Source organism: Sarcophilus harrisii, chromosome 2, assembly GCF_902635505.1.
Source record: "Sarcophilus harrisii chromosome 2, mSarHar1.11, whole genome shotgun sequence".
Taxonomy (NCBI): Eukaryota; Metazoa; Chordata; class Mammalia; order Dasyuromorphia; family Dasyuridae; genus Sarcophilus; species Sarcophilus harrisii.
The window spans coordinates 161,408,627-161,424,675 of record NC_045427.1 but is presented as its reverse complement, the minus strand read 5'-3'; the positions used below and the strand labels follow the sequence as shown (position 1 = coordinate 161,424,675).

Below are 16,049 nucleotides of genomic sequence, written 5' to 3'. Positions count from 1 at the left end.
CCTCATTCTTTTTTTCAGCAGATTCCACTGCGTGTCCCCATGCATGCAATACTATTTCCAAGTATGAGGGCTGGTATATCAGGTTATACAGGCTGGTATAACTTTAATTCAACGTACATTGACTTGATTTGATAATCATTTTGATTTCATTTTTCTACTTTTATGAGATCTCACACTTTTTGTCAAGACAAGATATTCATTGTTACCCAAAATTCTTAGCATTAGAGGAAAACTAAATTTAAGATTATTTCATTTTCTTAAATGTTTTAAGTTCTTCACTAATATAAAATGATTAAAAATTCTAAAATGGAATTCTACCAGTTTTTCAGCGTAGGCAATTTGACATATATATCATTGAATATTATGATTCAAGGATATATTTAATTTTGGGGATTTTTGCTGGACACCCCCACTTATTTATTCTAGATCTTAATTTTAAACAAACGTCAATCCATTGTTTAAGGTATAGATTTGAGAAGGAAACCAATAGAATAAATTACCTAAGAGGTTAGAATCACTGAATATTGAACTCAGCCACCTTCAGATTCAGTGTCTTGTTTTACATAATATTGTCATGTATCTAACATCTACAGATAAATTTCCTTTTTGATAATATCCTAACTTTTATTAAAAAATAACCAGTAAAATAATTGTTGGCTTGAAAGCACATGGCAAGAGGTCTGAAGGTGATACTGTTATGTCTGTAACATATCCCCAATGTCTTAGTTTAGCTTCTCAATCAAATTATTAAGTCAAACAGTGCAATAGTTATTTTTTAAGGGTTTTTTTTTACTCCTTTAAAAAAAAAAAAAGGAAAGATAAGAAAAACATCAGTGTAAAAAACAAAAGGAGTCTGTGCCTGCTAAGGAAGTGGAACTATCATGGAAAAGAATATGATCTTGCTTTATGAATAAAAAACTCAAATTGATTTAAAATTAAAGCAGTGGACTTGCATACTCAAATGCTCCAAAAAATAAATTAAGATAGGCTATAGAGAATAAGTATTTTTCTGAATGGGCTACTTGGAAATAAAAATTTTGCATTTTTGTCAGATCTTCATTCTTTTTTTTTTTTTTCTTTAAGCATTTATGGAAATGTTGAGTATTTTCTTTATCAAAATAATTGCAAGAATTTTAGATTTAAATCATAACTTTTGTGTTTTGGAAAAAAGGATTTCAATTTGTGACTCAGTAGACTTTCAGAACATCAGTTCTTCTTGAAATACAGATTCATTTATAAATGCATCCTAAGGGTTATCTACTTGTTATAATTCACTAAAGCAAATATCTGTGTCATGTGTGCTTGTGTAAAGTATCCCATTCTAGAGAATCAACATTTCCCACCTGAACATCACTTAGTTCTCCATCATCAAAGCTTTAATCTCTTGTTCAATCCCACTTCATATTGCTTCTTTCCATATTAAACAAAACCTCACTTCCATTATTTGCAAATGCGTCTCCCCCAAGTTACATATATATCATAGATTTAGATAGCTTGTCTAGGAATTTTTACCCTTTGATCCATTAACTTCCAAATAGATAGATATAGATAATTATTTCAATATAATTGGTTACTTTTATATTTCTATTTTATTTTATTTACTTAAGAGCATCATTCTGAAAAGAGGTTCATAGGCTTCTCTGGACTTGCTAAAGAGGTCCATGACACAGAAAAAGATTAAGAACTTCTGATCTAATTTGCCCCCATCTTTAGTTTATCAATGAAGAACCTAACCCCAAAAAGTTAAATGACTGTCCAAGGTCACACAGGTAATAAGTAACAGAACAAGAATTTATTTAAACCTAAGACTCCTGACTTTAAACCCAGCCCTCTTTCCACTTTACCGCAGAATAATGACATTGCAGAGCTGTGAAGGATAGAAATTAATTGCTGCCAGTATATTTATAAGAGGACTGCTATTTTTAAAATGTGTTTCATATTTGCTGGTTTTGTATGAAGATTTTCTCATAGAAATCACTTGATTTAGAAATTGAGAAAAATCAGGTTAGCATATTAGTGATATGACTTGGGAATCTAAAGATTTTATGAAAGAATTGTGTTGGGAGTAAAAAGAGTTGGATTCTAGCCTCTATTCTGCGACTAACCAGTGGTGTCACCTTGGGCAAATAAATTCTCTGGTTCTTCAATTGTAAAATGTTGGTGCTGGGCTACATGACTTCTACAATTGCTTTCCAACTCTAGCAGTCTATAATTCTAAACTCCGCCCTTGGATTCTATAAAATACTGCTCAAGGTAATTATTCCTCTCCTCTCATTCTCAATTTGTGAAAATAAGATGAAAACAAGGTATTTACAAGCTTGAGCTTCTTGAGAAGAAAGGAACCGTGGAAATCAAAGGCTTTTTTTTAAATGATCTGAAGTGTAAAAGAGAGCAAGGGGGAAAGTAAGGAGGAAAGGTTCCTTTAGAGTAACTACATTTTAATGAAGTAGAATTTCCTCCCCATTTTCCTCCTAAGTACTGTCTACCAGATTCTGTGTACTGCAATAGATTCGATGTATCTGTCTGCTGGTAAAGATTTTTGATTGAACCCACCCTCAGACATGGAGGAACTTGATACCCTTATGAATAAGATTTTTTTTTTTCAAGCACCTAAGTAATTATCTGGAAGTTTTGCATAACCCTCTGTGGTTTGCCTTTGATCCACAATCATTAATGATATATTTAATAGAATATTACAGTACATGTGAATTTCAAACTAAGTTTTTGGCAGGAGACAGAAAGGAAGCAATGCTTTTAAATTAAATATTTTGGCTTGGTATTCTCATCTTAAGTGACTCTTTGGGAAAAACCAGGAGAATTCAACATTCCCACAAGAATCACCTAGGAAGAGATTCTGATCCCTAATTTTTAAATGGGTTGTAAGGCCTTACACTTACACCCAAAATATATTTGCTTCCATTTTATTTTGTTACGAACATAATCTATACAAGTGTCTTCAAAAATTGGCCCGGTTATTAGCTGGCATGACATTTGCTTCAGGTTTTCCTCTCAGGAATTAGCCTCGAAGAAAAGAAATTCTCTGCAGGCTTCTGAGGCGTTCAAACCCCAGAAGGCCGTGTGTACCCTGGGCGAACAGAGGACTGACCTATGCAGGGGAAAGGTCAATGCGGTACACAAGACTCAAAAGGGAGGAAAAAAAAGCAGCTCCTCAGCAGGGAGTTTGACTTGCTTGAGGGCAGAAGAGCTTTTGTAAATGAGTTTTCAGTCTCCCACGCTCTCTAACTGGCTACTCCAAACCAGTCCATTTTCTGCTCTTACAGACATTCACCAGCTTTCCTCCTCGCTCACACACTTTATCTGCCACCAGCACTTAGAAAAACTGGCATAAATTTGGTCCTGGGGGGTGGGGGGAGAAAAATAATTTAGGTTTTCTCTGCATTTAGGACTTTTAAATTCTTTCTTACCACTTGTAACCTGTGGGAATAACTATGGGAACTCTTTCCCAAATCCACTATTAATACTTGGCAGGATTAATCCCAAGCCCATCCATTCCTGTTGTCAGAGGGAGAAGGTGCTTTTGTATATTAAGATGACCTCCAGTCAGAATGTGGGAAATCATACCCTGGCTTCAGTGAATGTTCCCAGTAGGAGAGACTAAGAAACGCTTCTCTCTAATGAAGCTGGAGTGCATAAAGGTTTGTTAAAGTCGGGGTGGAAGGGGGGGTAGAAGGAGAAAGTAGAGGGAAGGAGGAGTTATGGAAATTCCTTGGCTTGAGCACTCTTTAAAATTCTTCCCTGGCAATGCTTTCTCTGGGGTCATTTTCCTCAACATAGTGACCATAAAGAGAAAAAGTAGAGCCCAAATATTCCTCTGGGAGGAACAGCAGGAAAAGTATTCTCAAACTCTTCCCTAGAGAAAAGTGCCCCTTCGGCCTGGGGAAGAATTCTACAGAGACAGACTTTAAAAGTTACAGAAAATATATTTTGAGAATAGTAGGATCCTCAGACTGTAACAACCTACTTGATTAGATTCAAAGAAGGTGAAAATGAAAATGAGCTATTTCATATATCTGTGAATTTTCTAACAAGTTGACTTCATTTTTACTGATATTTCTCAACCTAGCAAAATCATTTCCTGTTCCTATTGGCTTTTTGCCTCAGAATTTCCTAGGCTCTAAATTCCTAATTTTGGTTTCCATATTTCATGTTTGTCAGCGATTTAAACTGGATATTAGGATGTGTTGTACCACCACTATGGATGTGAAAGAAATCCTACCCACCTGTTGCTGGATATAGCTTCCCAGGCAAATTGCCAGATCAAGACTTGATGATGACGGAGTGATCCAGATCTGGACTAACAATTTCTTCACCTGTAAAATGAAAGAATTAGATTAGATGGCCTCCAACATCTCACCTAGTTATAAAGTTCTAGAACTTTATAGCACTAAGATGCTAAAAATCCTTGGAATTGTCTTTATGAATTAAGGAGCTCTGAAATTATTCTCTGGACCCAATTAACAGCATCTTCTGCATGGACTGTTTAAAAATTCTTACTAAAAATTTGAAGAAATGAAGCATCCAGTTTAATCAGTAAGCATAGATATGTGTGTCTAAGTAATATTTTCATCTGAGGAGCATTTTTGATCAATATTCATAAATCTTCACTGAGTCAGTATCTGAGAAAGATCTGAAAAAAAAAAGTACAAAAACCCACTGAGCTCACGTTAATGGTGTAAGGAAACAAAAGGACTTTATTTAATTTTAATTATTCTGTGTCACAGTATTGGTGGATTTGTTTGGAAATACAAATTATCAGTGATATTTTTGAGAGCTTAATACTTCATTCTGGGTCTTAAATTTTCTTCCTATGACTATCAAACTGCTTATAAGGTGCTGATCTGATTCCTAAATTCACCAAAACCTTTTTTATTTCTAAAACAAAGTAGAATGACTATGCCTAGCTATTTTATATACCTGTGAATTTTTATTTTTTTGTTGGTTTGTCTTCGGTAGAAGCTAAATTTGTCTTTGTTTCTCATTAGAACAACAGGTATCCAGTTTTAAATGTGTGTATGTGTATATCTTCTATTTTATGTCATTTTCATATCAAAATATATTTTCCCTCCCTTAGCCACCACCCTTTTAAGATGGTGTCCATTTTGATAGCTGGAATGGCAATTTACATTAGAATCTAATTTTATCATCATATGATCTCCAATTCATTATCTTTGGTCATCATACTGAATCAAAAGATGCTTGGGAGAATCCTTACCTTGCCTTTCTTTATCCTTTCTCCACTGGGTATAACAAAAGGAGCATTAAAGTTAAAGTAAGAAGATTTGGATTCAAATGCAGGTTCTACTCCTTTATTACCTGTACGAGTAAGAATTTATTACCTTTATGAGTAAGACACAGTTTCTCCGAGTCTTTCCTTTTCCTCTAAAATAAAAGGGTTGCACCTGATGATCTCTAAGGTCCCTTCTAGCCCCAGTTGTCTATGAATAAAAGTGTAGAAAGAGAAAGTAAAACTTATTCCCTAGCAAAACATTAAAAAATGGGGCTTTAAAAAAATGACATATAGCAACTTCAGGCATTCTTTAGTGAAATCTAACAGCAGCAGCTGCTTAAATCTGTGAGGGTAACTGTGTAAAGTGCACATAGAGAAGAGTTTAAGCTTTTGCTCTGGCTCCCTCAACTCCCTTTTCCTTGTTCCAGTCACAGTTTCCTTCCTTTGCTACAGCACTGCAACCTCCCACTCCCAACTCCCAGCCATCTCTTCTGTTTCTCATTTCCAGTCTCTGACCATCCTTTGAGCCTTGAATTATTTCAAAGAACTTTAGAATGCAACATGTAAAATCCAAATAGAATCCCCAAAAGAACTTCTAAGATCCTAAAATTTAAGGAACTATCATTTTCCCTCTATGATACAGGAATATTCTGAAGTCATTCAGCACTGTTGCCTCTGCACACAAAAAGCTTTTGCATGACATTTAGCTCCAGACTTCTCTGATGTGCTAACTGGTTAAAGATGGTGTCTGTGATATATTTCTGCTCCAGTAATGTCAGAAGTGAGAGAAAGGGTGGATTGTACAGGAGAGACAGCACTCCAATAAACCTGCAATTATGAGGCTTCTCTGATTGCCACCAAGGATGTGAAACATTCATCCTGAAAGTGATTTACATGGATCACATTCGAACAACTTAATTTTTAGTACTTTTAAATGCTTAGTTGATCCACCAGTGATAACCTGATAATAACCTGCTCAAAAAGAAAAGCTGGAGAGTGTCTAGAGAATCTGAGATATGGAGGTCACCTGAAGACATGGCAAAGCCCATCACTCCATCTCTGTTTTTCCATAAAGAACAATCCTACCTAATGGAGCACTGTGGCTAGATGAAGAAGTAGGGGGCTTTTTATTTCCTCTTCCTGCAATTCATTTTACACTTCTGTGAAACCATAACTAATAGACAATATGAAACAAGAGAACAAGGGGAAGCCATGCAGATGGCAAAGGCTTAGCCTTTGCTAAGGTCTGGAAAATACCTTCTTTCCCTCTGCCCCACTATCTTCACAAGAATGGCAGTGTGGCTGCGGGGCAGTCCCTGAAAGGTAGAAAGGCTGCCACTTTGTGTTCCTCATGCAGAGTAGGGAATTTTAGAAGGCTGAATAAAAAATCTGCCTTCTTTTGGGAAGGTGACCCAGGTAGTTAACAGAATTTCAGAGTCAGAAGTTACCTTGGAAAATATCAGGGTTTTGTCCCTCTTTGTCCCTCAACACACACAGTAAATGATTTGCCTGAAGTTCTGAGCGATTGGGACCTCTTTGAATAGCTGTAGACATCTTCCCATTGATTATGAATCCCAATTGGTGCCTCTTAGTTTAAAGGCCTTTGAAAACGTTGCCAAGAAGGGCCCAACCCAAAGCTGGCAGATTCCCAGGGAGAATGGGAAATGGGAAAAGCACTAGCCTGAACACCAAGAGAGCAGAGTTCTAAACAGGTCAGTAAAACAAGCTCTCTGGGTTTGTTTTCTCCTTTGTAAAAAGAGAGATTTCTTAGTTTTCACTCAGTTCTAACAGTCTACCATTCTAAATGGAAGGCTTTCCATCTGTATAGTGCCTAGGGATTATAAATGGCTCTTTTCCATTCATCAAGTGAGGAGTGTGGGAATTATGTTGGATGCTCAAATAAATAGACAAACCAAACGCAAAACTACATTTGTCCTATAGAATTTGGGTGAGCCAACCAACCTCTGGGCTTGACAGGTAGGTTTCTCTTCCAAAAAAGCTGTTATTTTGATGTTGCTGGAATCTCTCTGCATTGTCTTTATGGAGACCAAAACATTCTCAACACTCTGGGATGGATTGGGAAGGTGGGAAGAGAGACTCAGTACAAGGTTGGGGCTGGACTTTAAAGCCTGTGTTCCCAACAGTTAATTTCCCTGACTTGAGTACCACAGGTTGACACTGGACTCATCCATAATAATACATAATTTGAGACTTGTAAAAGCTCCCTTGGACTTGAAAGAAAGGCACTGCCAGCCAGAAAAGTTGTGCCCTGCATGCAAGAGCAAGCAAGGCTGGTTTTAATGTATATCAAAAGCAAAGTTAGCCTCGCCCATTTGTACAGGATTTTGGAAAGGGTTGCCCATTCAGTTGCTTAGGCTTTAAGCTCAATATATTCTTTCCTCAGCTACCAGGCAACAGTATTGTTACTGATATTTATAAGCATCACCCACTCCTGGCTTTTACTTTTCTGTAATAATCATTTAGAGGCAATTGCTCACAAAAGGAAGTTCGTTATTTTTAATAGACACAAGAATACCTTGGGGATTTAAGATGATGCAATGTAGCTACCTTAATGGTTTTTAAACTTTGTTTTTAGGTTTCTGGGTCCCAGAATGCTCAAATGCCCATCTACGAAGACCTCAGGAGTCACTTTCTTCCTAGAGATAACTAGTTTGCCTGTTGCCTTGTTACTTACAAAATCTGATCTGGTATGTTTAGCCTATTGTGGGGTGGAAAAAAAAAAGTTAAGGGAAATAATTTTGTTGTTTTTGCAAACTATTTAAAAACACAACCTCAGGAAGCAGATTTCTGTTCCAATTCTTGGATGAATCAGAGTTTACAAAGTATAAATACACATTAGCAGTAGGAAGCTTCCCATAACCAACTTGCTTGTATGTCTTCCCAGACCAGTAACCTCTGAACTCTTCAAGTTCTCATTCCCAGTAGGGTCAACAAAATGGATCCAAATCTCTGGAAAAAAAAAATTGTGATTTGTCACTCTGTGTCTTAAACCATTGTAAAACTATAAGGCACATTGAACTCTGGACTTAACTGGAGGTTCTGTGGTTTTTTTTTAACCAGCCATATTCACTAAGATTAACATACCATCTCACCTTAGGAGATGTAGAATAAGTTCTGAAAGTCAGGAAATTTCAAAGTATAAACACCTTTGAATATATCAGAGGGACATGGTGAGGATGGGTGGGAAGATGCTTAAAGAAAATAGGCTGCTTCATTCAGATGTGAAATTTGGATTACCTGACTATTTCTTTTGGCTAATAAACATTCCAAAGCAATTAGTTACACTGACCATTGAATAAGTCGCAGTCTTTTGCTGAAGTCAAATCAAATGGCTATGCAGACCCATGGAATCATGTTATGAGCTATTGTAACCAGACTTCATCAAACAGAAAATAAAATCTTAGAAACTCAGAATTATGATACATTTTAGAAATTAGGGAACACAAATGTGCTTTATTGATAGGATCACATATTTAAATCTCAAAAAAACTAGGTTCCTCCACCTCAATCCTTTTATTTTTACAAATTGGGAAACTAAAGCCCAGAGAAGTGAAATGACTTTCATTAGTACAGTAGTGACAAAACCAGAATTCAAACATAAACTCTCCTACTCCAAAAATGCAATGTATGTGGTGTATTCCATGACTCTTTTTTCCCAAATGTGCCCTCGAACCAATGCAATTAAAAACCTGAATTTTCTTTTTTCTAATTAGACATCCCATTTCTATAGTCTTCTTTATATAATGGCACACTTTCCAGCTTTCTCTATTCCATTTTTCTTCTTCACAAACTCTTCATCCTAGCCAAACTGAACTGTTAGGTTTTCCCCAAACCACAAGTCATCCCTTGGGCCTGGAATGAATTTTACTTAGAATGAATCTTTCTTAGAACACTTCTCTTAAAAGCTGAACAGAGCCAATCTTTGAAAAGCCTTTAGTGAACTCCACATCATCAATGGATAATGTACTCTCCTTTCTCAATTTTCCATTTATTTCCTTATTGTGTCTTTTTGGGTCCTAATAATAGAATGAAAATTCCTTGTGAGTAGGAAATGTTTTGGTTTCATTTGGTTAGGTTTGCCTTTGTATCCCTATTGTCTTCATAAACATTTCTTGAAGTGACTTGTTGATGGCTTTGGTAGCCTGTCCACCTCTCTACTATTGATCCTTTTTTATGACTGTAAGACATCACTAAATGAAACACTGACCAAAAGCCCCGAGTTGAATATTAGCTTATTTGTGGCACATACATACTTGCATAATATGCTAAGATGATATAAGAACAAGTGGTAGAAAATATTTTCTCCCAAAGTCTAGGACATACAAGTAGATCTAGTGTTACAGAAAAAGTGTGTTCTAGCTTAGTGATTACATGTGGCAAAGGGGTATCTTGCCATTTCTGATTGGTTGGAAGTCCTTTTTTTCCTCTGTGAAACTCTCACAAAGTTCTTACTTGGCTCCAAAGATCAAGAGTTCTGGTAGAATTTGGAAACTGCTTTTCCCTCCCGGCTAATTTACTCTAGGGCCACCACTACTCTGGCCAACTGGAAGTTCATATCCCTTGACCTTTCAAAGATCGTAAGATTTCACCTCTGGTTAAGTGGAAGGGATTGGATAAAAACCATAATCTGACCTCCCCTCTCTTCCTCTGACTCCACACACCTCTCAGGTAATTCTGTCTTAAAGAGTTAGCGCTATTCCATAACTCAACTAACCTGGTATTAGAATATTGGATTCTGAACTGACTTGCTGTTTTAATCTAAGTCTCGATTCTCTACAACCAATTTTAATATATTTCTTGTATAGTACTATCCTGTATCTGAGAAACATTTCAGTATTTCCAAATTAAGGACTTTGAGAGAAGGGAACATGAATTTCTTTTAAGCACCTACTATGTGCTGGGCATGGTGCTAAGTGATTTACAATTAATATTGCATTTGATTCATTGTTTGAATGAAACCTTTTGGAGATAGGTGCTATTATTATCCCCATTTTATAGAGGAAACTAAAGCAGAAGTTAAATGACTTGACCAGGAACACACAACTAGTAAAGGTTCCAGGGTCTTCCCAACTCTATCCCCTGAGCTACCTAACTGCTTTTGGTTTGGTAGAAATGTGTAGGAATTGTTCAGATTTAGTTTACCCATTTTTGGTTGATTGATTCTGTAACCTAAACCAACAATATAACCTAGTTACCAATCTAATTCTATCAGAAACATAGCATCTTGTTAGTTGAATTATTCAGTTGGGAGTGTAAAACAGGTCTACTTAACACAGCATCTCTGAAGCTTAAGGCTTCTTCCTCAAACTCAATAGCTATAGCTTTACAGTCAATAGGCCTCAATGTGAGGGAGTAAACTCCTAGATACCTACCTGTATTCTGGGAAAACAATTCATCCCACCTAAGGTCATAAGAGCAAGCCCCTGTTTCTTATGAGGTAAACAAATTTTGTCTGCAACTGAGTGAATTAGATTCTCTCTTTTTTTTCCTCCTTTCTTTGTCCCTTCAATAATATATAATAACAATAACAATTTATAATGCTCAGAGATCCCAAAGCATAAATTGGTGAGCAGAGGTTTCTCCCATGTCTCCCCATTAATCACTACCCTAGAACCCCTGGGAAGCAAGGAAAACTGGCAAAGCCTCATTGACACACATCAGAGACAGAACTTTTTGTATATATAGTATAAAATGAAAAACAAGAAGCCATTTTTATGTAGTTACTGCCCATGAAGGGACTCAGTCTACAAACCTGAAGCAAAAGGCAGACTTCCAGAAAAGCACCTGCAACATCCTACTCTGGATGAAATTTGAACAAACAAAACAACAACTTTCAATAACTGTTACATTTCTAAGTTTTAAACATAAGCTGTCTTTCATTTTTCTGATATAGCTGCTAGGTTACTATAAAGTCATATAGTTAGAGAATATTTGCTGCTAAAATATGGGGAAAGTGGATATGAGAACTTAATCATTTTTCTTGCCGCTCCCCCCACAAAGCCTCCCATGTTCCTCCAAATTTATTTCATGACTAGTACTAAATAAATAGTCTGTCCATTTTGACTCTGGAAAAGAAGGGGTTCGTATGTAGGAGGTTCATACATGGTTCTAAGAATCTTTTTTTGTATGACTATATATGTATAATCTACATATGTATAAATAAAGCAAATTGCTTGCTTTCTCGAAGAAGAGGAAGGAGAAAAGAGAGGGAGCAAGAGAACTTGGAATTCAAAATTTTATTTTATTTTATTTTATTTTAATTTTTTTTTGGAATTCAAAATTTTAAAAAACCAAATATTAATTTTTGTTACATGTAACTGAAAAAAAAAGTATAAAAAAAAGTGCTGGAAAAAACTCCTAAGAACGCCATAAGTTCACAATAGTTATAAAGAAAAAAAAATTATTATATATCTATAGAAAGCTAATATGTTCTCAAATCAAACAGTAGGTTCAATATCTGAAATTCACCTTCTCAATATCCCTGTGAAAATAATACAAATAAAGTAAGGGAAAGGTGGGTATTTTTATTTGACAAACTATTCCTGAGAAAGGAATAAGTATAGTTATGTTGGAAAGGGTAGTTGAACTTGAGCAATTGGGAATATACTGTTTCTGACTGTTCTTCCTTAAATCAAGTGACCCTTGATGATTATAATCATCTCTTGATTTTAGCTTCCTCTGAAATTTGGTCATTCTAGCCTTTATTTTACTTGATGACCTATAACGATAGGAACCTATAGCAGGAGGGAACCTACTACTTTCTTAGTCCATTTCCTGGTAGAATAGCTTTATAAGGAAGTTTTTCCTTAAGCCAAGCCTAAAACTTCCTCCGTGGAACCTATTTCTCCTAGTTCTACTCTATAGCCAAGTGAAGCAAGTATTCTTTTTCCACAAGACAGATCTTCAAATACTTGAAGCTTCTCCAAGATAAATACCTTTAGTTCTTTAATCCTCACATAGCATGGACTTGAAGCCATTCACCATATCTTAGTTGCCTTCCTATAGATCTGAACACAATGTTCTAGGTGTGGTCAGAGTACAGCATTATCTCTTTCCTGGTCTTGAACTCTATACTTCTCAAGGTAGCCTAAAATCATACTAGTTTTTTGGCTACTTTATCATACTGGTGACTCAAATAAGCTTGCAGTGTCCTAAAATCTCAAGATCTATTTTCAAACAATTATCCTATCATCCCAACCTCATCTTGAACTTAGATATTGATTTCTAAAATTTAGATGGAAGACTTGACACCTTCTATTCATTAAATTGTATCTTCTTAGATCAAACTCATCATTTTAGATTGCAAATCTTTTCAGGATCCTATCACCCAGATTTAACAGTACTTCCTGACTTTGTTTCATCGGTGAATATTAGGATATCTATTATGTGACTGATGAAAATGTTAAATGGCACAAAGCATTCAACAAGAGACTTTGTAAATTGGAATACAACAATGATTATTCTTTTATGTTCAACTAGTTCCAAATCCACCTAATAATAGTACTATCTCCTCGAACCAAAACTATGTCATCCACACAAATAGCATGTAGTTAGGCATGATTGAAAAGACTCAACAACTTTTTGTGACCCTATCTGGGGGTTTTCTTGGCAAAGACCCTGAAGTGCTAAGTGACTTAGGGCTAAGAAACTCACTCAGGGTCACCCAGCTAGCTGGATTTGAACTCATGAAGATGAGCCTGACTCCAGACCCATACTCCATTCATTATAATACCTAGCTGCCCAACAGGATAACCAACTGTCAAGTGCTTTGATGACATCAAAGCAAAAAATCTTCTAAATTCCCCAATCTACTAGTCTTAATAAATTTGTCCAAAAAATACTTGAATTCAGTCTGAAATGACCATTTTTGGTGAAGTCATGAATTCACTGCTGCTTTTTGTAAATGCTCACTAGCCATCCCTAATTGATCTCTAGAGAGCTTTTTCAGCTTTAAGATACTCTAAAATTTTTCCTCCTAAGAAGGATGGAAATTTGATTTAGAACCCTGTCCTCTTTAAACTAACTTCATTTAAGAAATTTTTTCCCCAGTCATTTATATCTTTCCCACTAGTATCTCACACAAACACATTGAAACACATATGTGCTGATAGTAACCTTACAAGTGACAGGATTTAAACCTGGAAGAGACCATAGAAAGCATCTTGTTCAACCTTAGCAAATGGATAAATATAATGGTTACATGACTTATCAGAGATCATAAGGAGTGAAATGACAGACCTGGGATTCAAATCCAGATTCTCTGATGCCAAATCTAATGCCCTGCGCTCAACAATCTTTAAACTCAAAGGACAACCAAAAACACCCAATCCTCCAATAACTTTTTTTTTTTCTTCATGAACTTTCACATTCTTAGAACAGAGGAAACTGGAATGGGCTGCTTTCATCACCTTTATCCTATTTCAAATCAGCCCTGAGCTTGGAATTCATGCTTCCTACTCTGCCAATCTTCCAGATGGGTCATATGGGATCTGTTATTTTTTTCATATATTGCTTTGGATTTAAAAAGTTTTTGCCACTTATGCCAACTCTATGAACACTTGGCTTTCAGGTAACTATGGTAGCTGAAAAGTTTTTAAACAAAGGAGTTAACAATATGTACACAATCCCTCCCTCTCCCACATATATACATATATATATATATATATGCCTGTATATATCTATATAATCTATATTATATATATATATATATACACACACATAAATGTATGATTATTTTTTCAGCTTAAGGATAGTTCTAGAACAAATTTCTTACTGCTTAAGAATAACTTTTCACATAGCCTTTCCTAGAACTCCGTTATCCTCTAATATTATAGTTACCAAGGCTATCTAAATCAAGAATTCTTAACTGTTTTTTTGGCATAGATTCCTTCTCACAATAGGGCTTTTAAGTGCATAAAATAAAATATACAAAATAACAAGGAAATCAATTATATTTAAAATGATCAAAATGTGTATATTTCTAAAAACAAGTTCATGAACTTCAGAAACACTTTTCTGCTAGGGTGTTCCCTTATAACGAAGTTGTGTTCAGGTTTTTTTTAATGGGGAACAAAAAAGGTACCACATCGCTTCTCAACCACCCTCTCTTCTAACCCCAGAACAGCCAGGGGCATATTTCCTAATCCCTTCTCTGTCAACTTCTTAGGAGAAAAGGAGGAAGAAGACTGAAATCATGGTGCTGCATATGAGTTTCGAGATTAGCCTTTTTTACTCCTTACAGAAAGCCCCAAAGAAATTTGGAAAAGACATGTAAATTTCATAAAAGCCATTTCCTTCAAGGAACAATTTTGTTTTTTCAAATGTGGCAATAAGGAATCATTGTAGCTCATTAAGCAAAATAGATTTTTTTTTTTTTTTTTTTGGTCGAAGCACTGGCAACAACCCAAGAAACATTTGTCACTGTACAACTAGACTTTCTCCCTCATTAGGTGTGCTTTGACAGCGGGAAAACACTCCTACCAGACCCCACCTTCCAGAAACCCAGCTGTCTGAATGGAAAGCAAAATGACAAATCTGTATTGCTTCATTAAGGCAAAGAGATCGCATGTGAATATGTCTAATTCTTGCTGCTCATGTTTCCCTCTCTTACAAGCTGAAACACATCTTGTCATTTTTAACACCATCCTTCTAACTTTAAGCTCCACACTGATCCCAAGAAAATGCTAGGTATGGCTCTGGGCAAGCCTAGAACATTTACCTAGCTTACTCTGCTCTTTTCACATCAAATGCAGTTATTTTGCTGAAAGAGAAAAAAAGATTTTCCTAATAAGACCAGACTTGTTCCATTCTTTGTATTTATTTGTTTCCATTGCCTGGTGCTAAATAAATGCTTTTGTTGATTCTGAAGGTTTGTCCTCATGTGCAAAGTGTTGATCTTAATGGAGAAAGGTAGCATAAAAATTCAAGAGAAATGTTTAATTGCCCTAGAATAAGAGTCCTGAAAAATCAAGCTCAACACAAGCAAAAGGCCAACAGCAAAGAGGGAAGCCCAGAAACTCATCCATTTCAAGTTTTCCTATATTCATAGCCAACGAATCTTTGGGCACAAGGAAAAAGTGACTTACCTTTGTTGAGAACTACCATTGGGAGGAGTTTCAGAAATCATCTACAGACCTGACATCTCAGTTCACCTCCTTTTGCTCCTGTCTCTGACCACAGATTGGGGGAGGCGGCCAGCAGCTCTCCCCTCATTCTGAGAATAGGGGCAATTTCCTTCTGGCATGTCATTTGGCTTCTGGCCCAGAGAAGGAGCCGGTTAATCCATTCTGGGCAGCTTTCTCCTAGCAAGTGGAAACCACTGTGACCTCTGGGCCACATCATGGGCCAGAAGCCAATTTACCACAACCCCAAGCCCAGCGAATGCCGGCTTTGCAAAGATGCCACAAGAAGGGCCTATTCACTTCTTGGGACTAGGCAAGTAGATTGGCTGGGTATTGCAGAAGCTTGTAACAACTATTTCCTTTGTGGTGAGGAAATATCCCTAGAGGCTTAAGTCCATCAAACTGGAAACATTTGCTAAGGTGTGGTCTATAATGAAATAGCATTAATATTAATCCAAGTTAACTAGAAATGAATAAAAATTTCCCCCTACCCCACCAACTTTACCAATCCAGATTGCTTTAAAACTTTTTTTTTTGCTGGCGTGAACATGTCTTAAAAAGCCAAACTAATACACTAGGATGGTCTACGCAAATAACTCAGTATTTTGTTGCCAGATTAATTCATTTTGGTTTTATTGGGGCATCAATGTTAAGATTTG

General features: G+C 36.2%; 1 long non-coding RNA gene across 1 annotated transcript; it reads right to left on the bottom strand.

Moving 5' to 3' along the window:
* Positions 1-1,575: 1,575 nt before the first annotated feature.
* Positions 1,576-4,913, bottom strand: LOC116421466. The gene is made up of 3 exons (XR_004231826.1): positions 4,516-4,913; positions 4,242-4,331; positions 1,576-3,357 (listed from the first exon to the last, which is right to left on the bottom strand). It is a non-coding gene; the product is annotated as an uncharacterized LOC116421466 (long non-coding RNA).
* Positions 4,914-16,049: the final 11,136 nt, after the last annotated feature.